This window comes from Staurois parvus, unplaced genomic scaffold, assembly GCF_062004578.1.
Source record: "Staurois parvus isolate SC_StPar_1 unplaced genomic scaffold, SC_StPar_1.0 ptg000668l, whole genome shotgun sequence".
In the NCBI taxonomy this organism is placed as follows: domain Eukaryota; kingdom Metazoa; phylum Chordata; class Amphibia; order Anura; family Ranidae; genus Staurois; species Staurois parvus.
In genome coordinates this window covers 934,556-947,177 of record NW_028318464.1, presented here as the reverse complement: position 1 = coordinate 947,177, position 12,622 = coordinate 934,556, and the positions used below count along the sequence as shown (strand labels likewise).

Below are 12,622 nucleotides of genomic sequence, written 5' to 3'. Positions count from 1 at the left end.
AGTTATACATTTAGTTAAAAATACTATAGTTTTAAGCAAATTTTAGAAACTTGAAGCAAATGGGGTTTTTTTTCCATATCAGTGCTGCTGATAATTAGCTGCTTTAGGGCACTACATCATTGCACTAGACCAGCTTCCATCATCTGTGGACTAAGTATACACAATGTATGTCAGCACGGCTGCTTATAATCTTGACCCGGGAGGGACAATTTGGATACAGTTGTCGCCATATAACTGGATGTGCCTGAAAATTAATTTTTGTGGTAGGATCACCAGGTATTATTTTAATGAAGCAGCAGCTTTAAAAAGTTTGAAAACAACTCTCATTACAGTTTGAGATTGTCATGGCAAGCAGTAATATATATATATATATATATATATACTGTTAGTGGTATTGTAACAAAGTGGAAGCAACTGGGAACAACAGCAACATGGCAACAAAGTGGTAGGTCACGTAAAATGACAGAGCGGGGTCAGTGCATGCTGAAGCACACAGTGCACAGAAGTCACCAACTGTCTGCAGAGTCAATAGCTAACAACCTTCAAACTTCATGTGACCTTCAGATTAGCACAACTACAGTGCATAGAGAGCTTCATTGTATAGGTTTCCATGGCTGAACAGCTGCATCCAAGCCTTACATCACCAAGTGCAATGCAAAGCGTTGGATGCACTGGTGTAAAGCACACTGCCACTGGACTCTAGAGCAGTGGAGACGTGTTCTCTGGAGTGAGGAATCACGCTTCTCTGTTTGTCAATCTGATGGACATGTCTGGGTTTGGCAGTTGCCAGGAGAACGGTACTTGCCTGACTGCATTGTGCCAAGTGTAAAGTTTGATGGAGGGGGGATTATGGTGTGGGTTGTTTTTCAGGGGTTGGGCTTGGCCCCTTAGGTAAAATGAAGGGAAGTCTTCATCTGACATCTGTGCCTGACCTCACAACTGTGCTTCTGGAAGAATGGGCAAACATTCCCATAGACACACTCCTAAACCAGAGTTGAAGCTGTTATAGCTACAAAGGGTGAGCCAACTCAGTATTGAACCCTACGGACTAAGACTGGGATGTAATTGAAGTTCATGTGTGTGCAAAGGCAGGCATCCTAATACTTTTGGCAATATAGTGTGTGTGTATATATATGTATATGTGTGTATAAATATATATATATATTTTTTTTTTTTTTTTTTTTTTTTTAATCTCTTGGAAATTACTTGAAAGAAGTGATCTCTGTTCCTTCCAGAGATGCCTGCTCACTCCTGGTGCTGTTCCTATGCTGTGAATGTTTACTTGGTTTCAAGATCTTGCTCATGGCTGCCCTGTATTTCTGTGACATAATGTTGTACAACATTGGATTGATGGAGGCACTAAGGTAGAAGAGAATCATAGATATGAGGTTAAAGTACTGTGTAAGATGATATAACATGAACTCTCCAATTCCAGTCCAGGCAAACAAGAGACGACCAACGTGGAAAGGAAGCCAGCACAGCACAAAGGACAGAACAACGAAAGCTGTAAGAAACCAAAATAAAACTTTATTGGTTGATTTTCTGGTCCCTGAGAATCAAAAATGCCCAAATAACAGACATTACTGTTTGTTTTGGGGGTACTTTTTTTGTATAACATTCAAGTGGTAGTAAACTCCCGATTTTTATTTTTATCTACAGGTGCACTGGTTAGGAGATATTTACTTGGTTGGCAATCGGTGACACCGCATACTCACGCTGTTCCTTCAGAGCTCTGTGCTCTGGCTGTGATGCCTGCACGCATCATGAGTGACGTCATCGCGGCTTGGCCATTTAAACGGCCCCAGCCCACGAACCCAGAAGGAAAACTAGGTGAAGATGCATTCTAGCACATTATGCCTTTATCTTGAAGGGAGAATTTTTTTTTAAGTTTACTACCACTTTAAAAAACAGTAAATCAAGGAAAGGAAATAATGAAATGGCTCAAATTAGTTGAGACATACTTAGGTAAAATAACCAATTATGTTCTTGGCAACTGAAGACCTGAAAAAATGGATATAACTACAATGGCTCTCTTTTGAGTTTCTAAAACAATGGAAATATGCTGTTAATTTAAAGCAGGCTTTCTTAGCCATTTTTTCCCCAGAGGAACCCCTAAAATAATTTTCAAGTCTGGTGAAACCCTTACCAAAGCCAATTCATCTGAGTCAAAAGGAGAAATGCCCCTTAATTGGTGGTCAGTAGGGAGAATGCCAACATTACAGACAGTTAAAAAGATCATTGGTATCATGCCGCTGGGTTTACCAAGTGACATTGGCCCTGGGACTTTGACAGCCACAGATCATGAACCTCTACTCAACCTCTTTGTTAGTTTTGAATAGTGTGGAAGGATATGAACCCGTTACTGTTTTATTTTTGTCCGTGTTCATTTTAGGGAAATGCATTCCCTATTTGTTCTGGGAACTACTGTTTCTAGGACCAAACGTAGGGGAACTGTTAAATGTTGAATTGCGATCTAAACAGGAATGAAGGGGAAATCTTTCTATGAAAATGTCTATTGTTGTGTGAACTTTTTAAGAGTAGCTTTGGCTCAACTTGGAGAGATTTGCTTTTACTTCTCCAAGATTTGGCTTTATACACTCACCAGCCACTTTATTGGGTACACCTTGCTAGTACTAGGTTGGACCCACTTTTGCCTTCAGAACTGCCTTAATTCTCCATGGTATGGATTCAATAAAGTGTTGTAAACATTCTTCAGAGATTTTGGTCCATATTGACATGAATTACTGTTGCCTTTCTATCATCTCAAACCAATCTGTCTGTTCTCCTCTGACATCAACAAAGCCTTTTTGTCCGCCCAACTGCCACTTACTGGATATTTGTTTCTTTTTCGGACCATTCTCTGTAAACCCTAGAGATGGTTGTGCATGAAAATCCCAGTAGATCAGCAGTTTTTGAAATATTCAGACCAACCCATTTGGCACCAACAACCATGCCATGTTCAAAGTCACTTAAATCTCCTTTCATCCCCATTCTGATGCTCGGTTTGAACTTCAGCGAGTTTTCTTCGCCACATCTAGATGCCTAAATGCATTGAGTTGCTGCCATGTGAATAGCTGATTAGCAATTTGTGTTATCGAGCAATTGAACAGGTGTACCTAATAAAATGGTCGGTGAGTGTATATAGCTTCAGTTCTATACTCGCTGCTCCAGTATACAGGAGATTCTGTCAGTTTGCCCAATCATTGCAAGGAGGTTGGCATTTCATTTGTGTTTTGGTGTTTGCCTGCACTATGGTCCCACTCAAATGAGGTTTCCTAGGACCAGCGCAAGACATAAACAAAAATGGGCTTCTGTGCAAGAATAATTTTTGGGCCTTCAATTTAATTGCTGCCCAAGCACATACGCTTATTTTCTATATAAATATAGACAAATAACCAAAACCATGAGCAATTTTGAGGCATCTTGAACAATGCCTCCCACTTCTTAAATTCCTTAGGAATGAGCAGCATCTAGGTCTATGTTACAACAAGAGGGGGTACAAACTCTAACCTGGCCAACATCTAGTATAAATTGGTGTCCTGCATTATGGCTGCAGTACCAACTGACTGCTACTTTTGATAAATGGACTCCTTAATGCATGTATGATTGTGAGGGATACCCTGAAGCAAAAAATAAAACCTGTACTCATGAAATCCAGGAAATTCCTAAGAGCCTTTACATTTTTCTCACAGCTCTAAAATTAGCAAGTCTAAAGCTGCAATGGGGGCTAAACAAATACTGCTTGAATGCAAGCAGCCTGTATATTCGCACTTTACTCTAGGCGTATTTCTTCCAGATCTGTGCAATAATCTTTTGTAAAACAGCTCCTACACTTTACCTCTATACAACAGTTTCCTGTATAAATAAAAGTAATCACTGCTGCTCCCTCCCTTGGCTCAGGGTGAATGGTTTTGTGTCCATCCCCTGTAGATTTCTTTGGGTAGCCTGTAGTGGAAGGACATCCTAGGTTCCACCCACAGCTCTGCTTAGGGTATGTACAACATATCCATGATGTCACTGTTACTTTATTATGGTAATGTCTGTGTTTGCTAATGCATTTAGAGCACTCAAAGTGGACTTTATATCCTTTGATATAATTTATTGATATAAATAACTCCTTTTTTTAAAGCAGAACTTTACTCATACCCATAGCAAATGTGCGGTAAATTTCCTACAGCATTGTTCCTGTTTCTTCTTACCGGAGGCTGCCATTATGTTAAAGCTCAGAGCCCCTGAGCAGCAGTAAATCTTTAGGATATCAGCAGAAAGGCCTCTACCCTTTCAGCACAGTGCCAAATAATATAACATAACTGAGCATGTGCTGAACAGGGTGAGACAGTGTATTACTAGATTTTAAAAAGTATAGGTACTTATTTTTAATGTTTTCTATAGCTATACCTGCAGAAGGGGCCAGCATGACGTGAACTAGCAGGATGTAATTTTCTGACTAAAGTTTTACTTTAAGCCTTTCTGTAGAATAATAGGGCCATGCCATGAAAAAGGTTTCAACAGAATAAAAGTGAATTCAAACTGTTATCAAAGCACATTTTGCAGCTGGCATTACATTCTGCTGTGAAAGCTTTAGATTATCTGGCTACAATGTGTTCTCTACTCTTGGACAAAAGCCTATATCATGACCTGTTTGTAGAGCAAAACCATAAAATGTCTTTCCTTCTAGCAGTAACTTCCCTGGTAATTGCTATCACACTGTAGAGTACATTACTTTGATGGACATACAGTATGGGAAATGCTTGCTTTTTTTATTCTGGCCTTCAGCATGAAAGGAAGAAAATGTCATGGCCGTATGGAAATGTTTCACTGACTGACTTGCATTTGGATAGATTTTTTGTAGTTAAAATTTATGTTGTATCTCTGGCTTTTACTATCAAATGAAAGCTTGTCTAAAGACAACGTTTTGTGTCTGTTGGTTCTAGACAACATAGCTCCCATTAAACATTTTTATCCATTCAGTAGTTAGTCTTCTCCCATCTACTTTCTTTGACCTAACATTTTCAACATTTATGGGAGATATTACTGTAGCTCCAAGGGCGGACTGACCATTTGGAAACTCGGGCACTGCCCGAGGGCCCAGGGTCAGTAGGGGGCCCCATGAAATGCCCCTGGCACCTTTTTCATAGGCTTTTTTGCATTTGGGCAAGGACTCAGGGGCCCCATGATCCTCTAGTGCCCGGGGGCCCCATGAGTTGTCAGTCCGCCCCTGTGTAGCTCAAAAAAATAGCACGCAACCTGAGATTATGAAGTCTACTGTTGACCAGTGCTGACTTTATACTTTCACCCTTGAGGCCAACATTTTTGTACTCCCGCCCCCCCCCCCCCCCCCCACACGTTACTGATTGGTCAAATGTTATAGCCACACGAAGTATGTAGAAGCTTGGGACAAAAATGCTGAACGAGGTCATTTGTCTAGGCTATATCAGTACACATAGAACTAACAACTGAATGAAAAGTGAAAAACGGTTACCCTATTCTGTTAACAATTTGGTTCTAGGTGTGTGGACCCACAGTATGCTCCCTCTGCGCTCATTTATGCCCAGGGTACCAGGTTAAATACTTTTCCAACAGCTGGCATTCAACTCTAATCTCTGATGTTCTGGCTTATAGGCAGTATCTCAGCACCCTCACATACAATGCAGGGCTATTGTTCCTGCATTGTAATTGATGACATCATCAATTACATCATCATGTTGGAACATCTTCGAAAACATAATGCAGCAGGCCATCTTATAAACGGGTTAGGTAAGTAAAAGTCCCTACTGCTGTTATTCTTGGAATAAATGAGCATTTAACCCTTGCAGTGCAGGGCTAGCCCCACTACAAGGGAATTTGTTGTCTTCCCTGGAGGTCAGCTTTAAAGGATAAGTTCACCTTTTAGACAAAAATAATAAATACACATTTTTTTACAGGTAAAAAAATGTGTATTTATTATTTTTGTCTACAGGAGCCTGGAAAGCATTGCACCAGTGATCAGTAGATTGCTGATGCCATGCAGGTCTCCTGCAGACCTGTCAGAATATCTGCTTGCCATACGGGATGTACAAGCAAGCAGATATACTGACAGGAAGCTTCAATGAACTACCACGGCTCTCCACAGTGCTGTGGTAGTTCATTGAAAACTACAAGCTGATAGCCACTAAGGCCAGGCTATTTTCAAATTTGACAGATAGTACGGGGAGACTTCTCCTCGTATTATCTGTCAGGGAGAGGGGGGGGCTGCGGCAATGGGAACATGTTACATGTTCCCAAAGGTGAACCTATCCTTTAAGGTTTGTGTTTAGCTGTTTTCCCATTAAAGTCAGCACATGGTGGCATGTCACTGTGTTGCATGAAATGAGTGATTATAGGAAATACTAAGAGGTATATTTAGGCCAGGTTCACATTTATGAAGGTGCGGGAATATGTGTAAAGCGCACGTTTCTGCACCTGCAGGCTAAATGTGCTACTCTTTAGCAGACACGTGAGGGTGCCACTAATTTCAGAGTGTGGCTACAACTTTGTAAAGGAACAGGGACATTTTTCCTGTGTTTCCTGAAGGTACAACAGCCCATTTAGATGACAGAGCTGCTGTGTCCACGCAAACACAGCATGCAGTAAATGGCTAGATGTGAACCTAACCTTATAACGGATATGCTGGTTTTAAAGCACATTGCCAGATGAGAAAATATCCCCAATCTTCCCTACCTCTTTGTCAATTTGCAGAATGGGGAAAAATACCATGCTGGCTATCTATACTGATATGGACTGGGTAATGTTTTAGGAAAGTAAGGATGCCCCATCGTTTGATTTTTGGGGTGTTTTTGAATTCAATCCGCTGTAGGTTGATAATTTTCATTTCCATCAAAGTGAAAAAATTATTCAGCAGGCTAGTCCATTTTGCTGAAATTGCATTGCAGCAACTCAAAATGGTACTCAGTATTTTGTATGGCCCTCACGTGCTTGTATGCATGCCTGACAACATCAGGACATGCTCCTAATGAGACAACGAATGGTGTCCTGGGGTATTTCCTTCCAGATCTGGACTGGGGCATCTCTGAGCTCCTGGACAGTCTTAGGTGCAACCTGGTGTCGTCTGATGGACCGAAACATGATATCCCAGAGGTGTTCTATTGGATTTCGGTTAGGCGAGCGTGGGGGCCATTCAATGGTATCAATTCCCTCATCCTCCAGGAACTGCCTGTATACTCTTGTCACATGAGGTCGGGCATTGTCATGCACCAGGAGGAACTCCGGACCCACTGCACCATTGTAGGGTCTGACAATGGGTCCAAGGATTTCATCCCGATACCTAATGGCAGTCAGGGTGCCATTATCTAGCCTGTAGAGGTCTGTGCGTCCCTTCATAGATATGCCTCCCCAGACCACCATGACCCACCACCAAAACAGTCATGCTGAACGATATTACAGGCAGCATAATGTTCTCCACGGATTCTCCAGACCTTTTCACATCTATCACATGTGCTCAAGGTGAATCTGCTCTCATCTGTGAAAAGCACAGGGCGCCAGTGGTGATCCTGCCAATTCTGGTGTTCAATGGCAAATGCCAATCGAGCTCTACGGTGCTGGGCAGTGAGCACAGGGACCACTAAAGGATGTCGAGCCTTCAGGCCACCCTCATGAAGTCTGTTTCTGATTGTTTGGTCAGAGACATTCACACCAGTGGCCTGCTGGAGGTCATTTTGTAGGGCTTTGGCAGTGCTCATCCTGTTCCTTTGTCACGTACCTGATTGGAAGCTGAAATGACGAGGTCAGCCTCACTTGTGTCACTAGCCCTGACCCCACTGAAAGTGGAACAGAGGGTGTCTAGAGAGCAGGGGGACAAGAGCGCCAGCAGATGTTGTTTGCAGCTCTTGCAGTTGGAGACTTTGGAAGACTGATGAACCTCCGATTCAGGATCAGTAGTGATATGCAGAGCTGGTATGGTAGGTTGCCAGGTGTGCACCAGAGCAAGGCAGGAAGCTGGGATGGGAGACTGGAGCAATGTCATAGAAAGAGCCGGGGTCATCAACGGATGGACAGCGAGGTACCAAATCATAAGCAAGCCAAAGTCAGGAGCAGAGCCGAAGTCAGGAACAAGTATCAAGCAGGAGAGTAATCAGAGTCAGGTCAGGAACAAGCCGGGTCAGCAACAAGGAAATCACACAGGAACGAGCAGGAAACGGGGAACAGCTGAAGACCAGTCAGCACTCAGCACAGGCAGAGGCACCTTTTAAATAGTCCATCTGGCGCTAATCTTCACCATGCGTGTGTGCGTGCGTGATTGCGCATTTCTGTATGCATGCACACGTCTATTCACCAGCCATCTCACGGGAATTCCCTTACATCCTCCTTGCACAAAGGAGCAGATACTGGTCCTGCTGATGGGTTAAGGACCTTCTACGTCCCTGTCCAGCTCTCTTAGAGTAACTGCCTGTCTCCTCGTTCTCTTGAGATTGTGCTGGGATACACAGCAAACCTTCTGGCAATAGCACGTATTGATGTGCCATCCTGGAGGAGTTGGATTGCCTGTGCAACCTCTGTAGGATCCAGGTATTGCCTAATGCTACCAGTAGTGACACTGACCCTAACCAAAACTAGTAAAAAAAACACTCAGAAAAGATGAGTAGGGAAAAAAATGTCAGTGGCCTCCACCTGTAAAACCATTCCTGTTTTGGGGGTCATATCATTGTTGCCCTTCTAGTGTACCTGTTGTTGATTGAATTAACACCAAAGCAGCTGAAATTGATTAACAGCCGCCTCTGCTACTTAACTGACCAGATCAATATCCCAGGAGTTTAAAGGACTTGGTGCTATACTCTGATTAAAAAGTGTTCCTTTAATTTTTTTGAGCAGTGTATATTGCTGGCCATACCTATGGTGGGCCTATTTACACCAGAGAACACACATTATGGTGTTGTTACAACATATCACAGCGTTGATGGTTTAAAATGTTTATTATTTCAAGTTAACTTAAAAACACCTTATTTAACTCTACGTTTAACAGTACTTTGTAATGCGCTGCCAAGCACTGTAATGCCTTGTTGTGCGTTGGGTTGCATAAAAATCCAAACTTGCATTTTATGCAACTTAACACCGAAGAACTTGGAACACTAATGAGTGTGTTCCAAGTGTTTTCTCAGTGTCCTTGCATTGAGCTGTATACTTCGATTGAGATCAATGCACCTGTTATGTATGAAGGAGCCCTAAATGCTAATTTATACATTTACACATTAGCAGTAGCCGCTTCCATATTTCTGCCTGGAAAGTTTTTTTCTTTAATAGTGTGTTTTCAAAAGCATGTGCAACCTGTGTGTGCCTACAATATGTGAATTAGGAAATGGTCTCTCAGTCTGTACCCTGATGGGTTTAGTGGTACTTTGTCCAAATGAATTCACTAGTTTAAAGTTTACTAAGAAATAATTACAAAAACAGCACTATTTCTTGCTACTTAAAACATAAAGAAATTATTTGGAAAACATATGTACACAAAGATAAAATTAATAAATGTCAAGGAGTCCTTGATATAATGTAATCTACACTAGGGGGTAATAGTTTTTTATAAAGTAGCACATGCTGGTTCATGCTGCAGAATTAAACTACCTGACAATTTCTTTGATCTTTATGGCCTATCTCTATCTCTGGTGAGATCTTTCTAATAGTGCTAGCGTGTCTCTACAATTGCTGTGACCATTATTATGGGTCCCTCTATCTGTGACTGATTTTTATTCTGTACTATATGGGTAAACGTTTGTGAACATCTGACCATAACACCTAATACCTTCTTGGACACATTTCAAAACCACAAGCAATAATATGAAGTTGCTCCCCACTCTTTTCAGCCATATCATACTCCATTCTCTTAGAAATGCTTTTCACAAGATTTGGGAGTTAATAGGAATTGTTGACTATTCAACCAGAACAGCATTTATTAGGTCAGGTACTGATGTTGGTGAAGACTACTTCACAAATCGGTGTTCAATAGGATTGAGGTTAACGCTTTGTGCAAGTCACTTGAGTTCTTTCAAACAAAACCTATCAACCCATGGGGGAGATTTACTAAAACCGATGTACACACAAGCTAGCGCAGCTGTGCACAGTAACCAATCAGCTTCTAACTTCAGCTTGTTCAATTAAGCTTTGACAATAAGACCTGAAAGCTGATTGGTTACAATGCAGAGCTGCACTAGATTCTATGTGCTCCAGGTTTTAGGCATACATGTCTTAATATTACCATGCTGCAACAATACCCTTACCTTTCACTGGAAACACCTGAATGCAATATTTTCAAAGGGTGTTCCCATAGTTCTGTTCATATGGGTGGGTGTGATGGTTAGGTCTCCACACACTTTTGACCATATAATGCAACAGGAGGTGCCAGGACAGACAAGGTGTGAAAGGAACATGCAAAGCTCAGGTGAACAGGAATGTAGTTATGAATAATGACAGGGAGATCTTGTGTTTAGATTATTTAGGACATATGGGAAGTCAGGAGCTCACTCAATTTATAAGGCTCTACTTAAAACTAAAATATACGTTTTCAATTTACTGGCCCTTTAGTAAAAGTAAGAAATATATATATATTTTAAAGTACAGAACCTTTTTCATGGTCATGCAGAGAACTAAAGTATTGGTAAGGTTTTATTCTGAATTATGGGAGTCTGGGTTATGGATCAAAAAGAAGAAAAATGAACATAAATGTGGGTCAAAACAACCGACCAAAAAATGACAACTAGACTGTCGCTGCTAATGATAACCTGGCCAACTTTGGCTTTAAACACCTAAAGCATAATGTCAAATATTTAACTTGTGACTCCAGTTGTGATCAGGCTTCACACTTCACAATGACATCTCAGGTGATGGCTTGGTTCATCTCCATTGAAGCAATCAATTGTACCAGCAACTGCAATGCTGCACACCAAGATGCAAAGTAATATTCTTCCCTTATTAAAAAAGCCAGCAGGAAGGACCAGGATACGTTCCAACATGTTTCGAGCGAGGTACAGTGCTTTCTCAAAGAAAACATTCTCACTTAGCAGCATTCCTGTTGCTGGTACAATTAGATTAAAGAATGTTGCCTTCTTTTGCAAAATCTTACAAGTGTAGAACAACTTACCCAGCATTTTAACTGTTTGTTTGTGATGTTTCCCTCTGTTTGTAGCAGCTGGCTCCTGAATGCCATGTGTGTTCCTCCAAAGCTTCTTACAGATAAGTCCATAAAGCAGCACGAGAAAAAGAGTGGGTATGAAAAAGTATATGGTGGATACCCAAGTGACAATCCGCAGAAGACCACTTTCGGTGGAGCTTTCTAAGTGCCTGCATTCCATAGTTTCAGCAGGCTGAGCTCCAAGAGGGTGCTCTACACCAAAAAGAAATAAAACTGGTCCGGAAGTTACCAAAGCAATGAACCACAAAATACAGATAATGATTTTTACCCTCTTTTTGGTAATCATAATCTTGGCCTTCAATGGATAACAAATTGCAAGATAGCGCTCCACACTCACGGTGGTGATGTGAAGAATGGTACTGTATGTACAGGTCTCGCTCAGGTAGATCAGAAACTTGCAGATAAAGTCCCCAAATATATATGGCTTGTACTTCCAAATCCTGTACAGGTCTGAGGGCAGACCAAGAAAAATAAGAATGTCAGAGACAGCCATGCTGGAAAGGTACATGTTAACTGTAGACCGCATGTCTTTGTACCTCTTGAATATTAAAATTGTTATCAGGTTCCCTGTCACACCCAAAACAAACAACACAATGCAAATGATAGTAACTGGAATGAGGATTTCAACTTCAAACAATGAAGATGTATTGTCCCCAGTATGGTTTGTAGAACTTCCAGATCTGTTATCTGTATAATTACCACTCATGTCTTCCTCTTGATCTTGCCAAAGACTGCTGTATGATGAACAGTCCGTAGGAATACGCCTCTTAGCCAGTGTTTCCATTAAATGTAGAATCAAAGCATACAATTTGTGTGGTGATCGGTCGACTTGGCACAGTAGAACAATAAGTAGCATCCTTGTTTAAAAATGCCATTAGTAATACGTATTGACAATTTTGCATTGTTCTTACGTGGTTTCTATGCATGGTTCATCCCTTAGGCTTGCTCTCTAATAGGAAATGAGTGCCACTAATGCTCCCATGCATCTCCCCTTTTTTGGTAAAAATGTATTTTAATGTTCAATTAGTAGATTTTAATGTTCAATTAGTGCCCTTTAGTGCTTTAACAGTCCATTAACCTCTGCTAAATCACATTTGTCACAATTTTTGAGTGAGTGTCTTTATTGTGCTTTACATCAAGCATGAAAGATAAATATGCTTTTTTAAGCAATCTACCTTCACTTTCTATCCTTATGATGCTGCCACACCACAGAGGTTTAAAGAGTAATTTAAAAAATGACATGCTCACATAGCAAGCCTAAATTCTCAAATGTCTTTTTTTTTTCTTACAGCTGTGATCTCAGTGCTGTAAAAGATTGGCATTTGAACTGTGACACTTTAGTGCTGATATGTAAGTATGTAAGTTTTGGAGTTCAGTGTAGTGTTTGAAACTAAATTAAGGGTTAATTTAGGTTCAAGAGCTAGGGAGGCCATTTCCGTAGTTCCAACTGTCACTGATTTCGAG

The 12,622-nt window shown here is 41.1% G+C and overlaps 1 pseudogene; it reads right to left on the bottom strand.

Annotated features, from left to right (window-relative positions):
- Positions 1-1,202: 1,202 nt before the first annotated feature.
- Positions 1,203-12,014, bottom strand: LOC149447815 (growth hormone secretagogue receptor type 1 pseudogene; annotated as a pseudogene).
- Between the last annotated feature and the right edge of the window lie 608 nt (positions 12,015-12,622).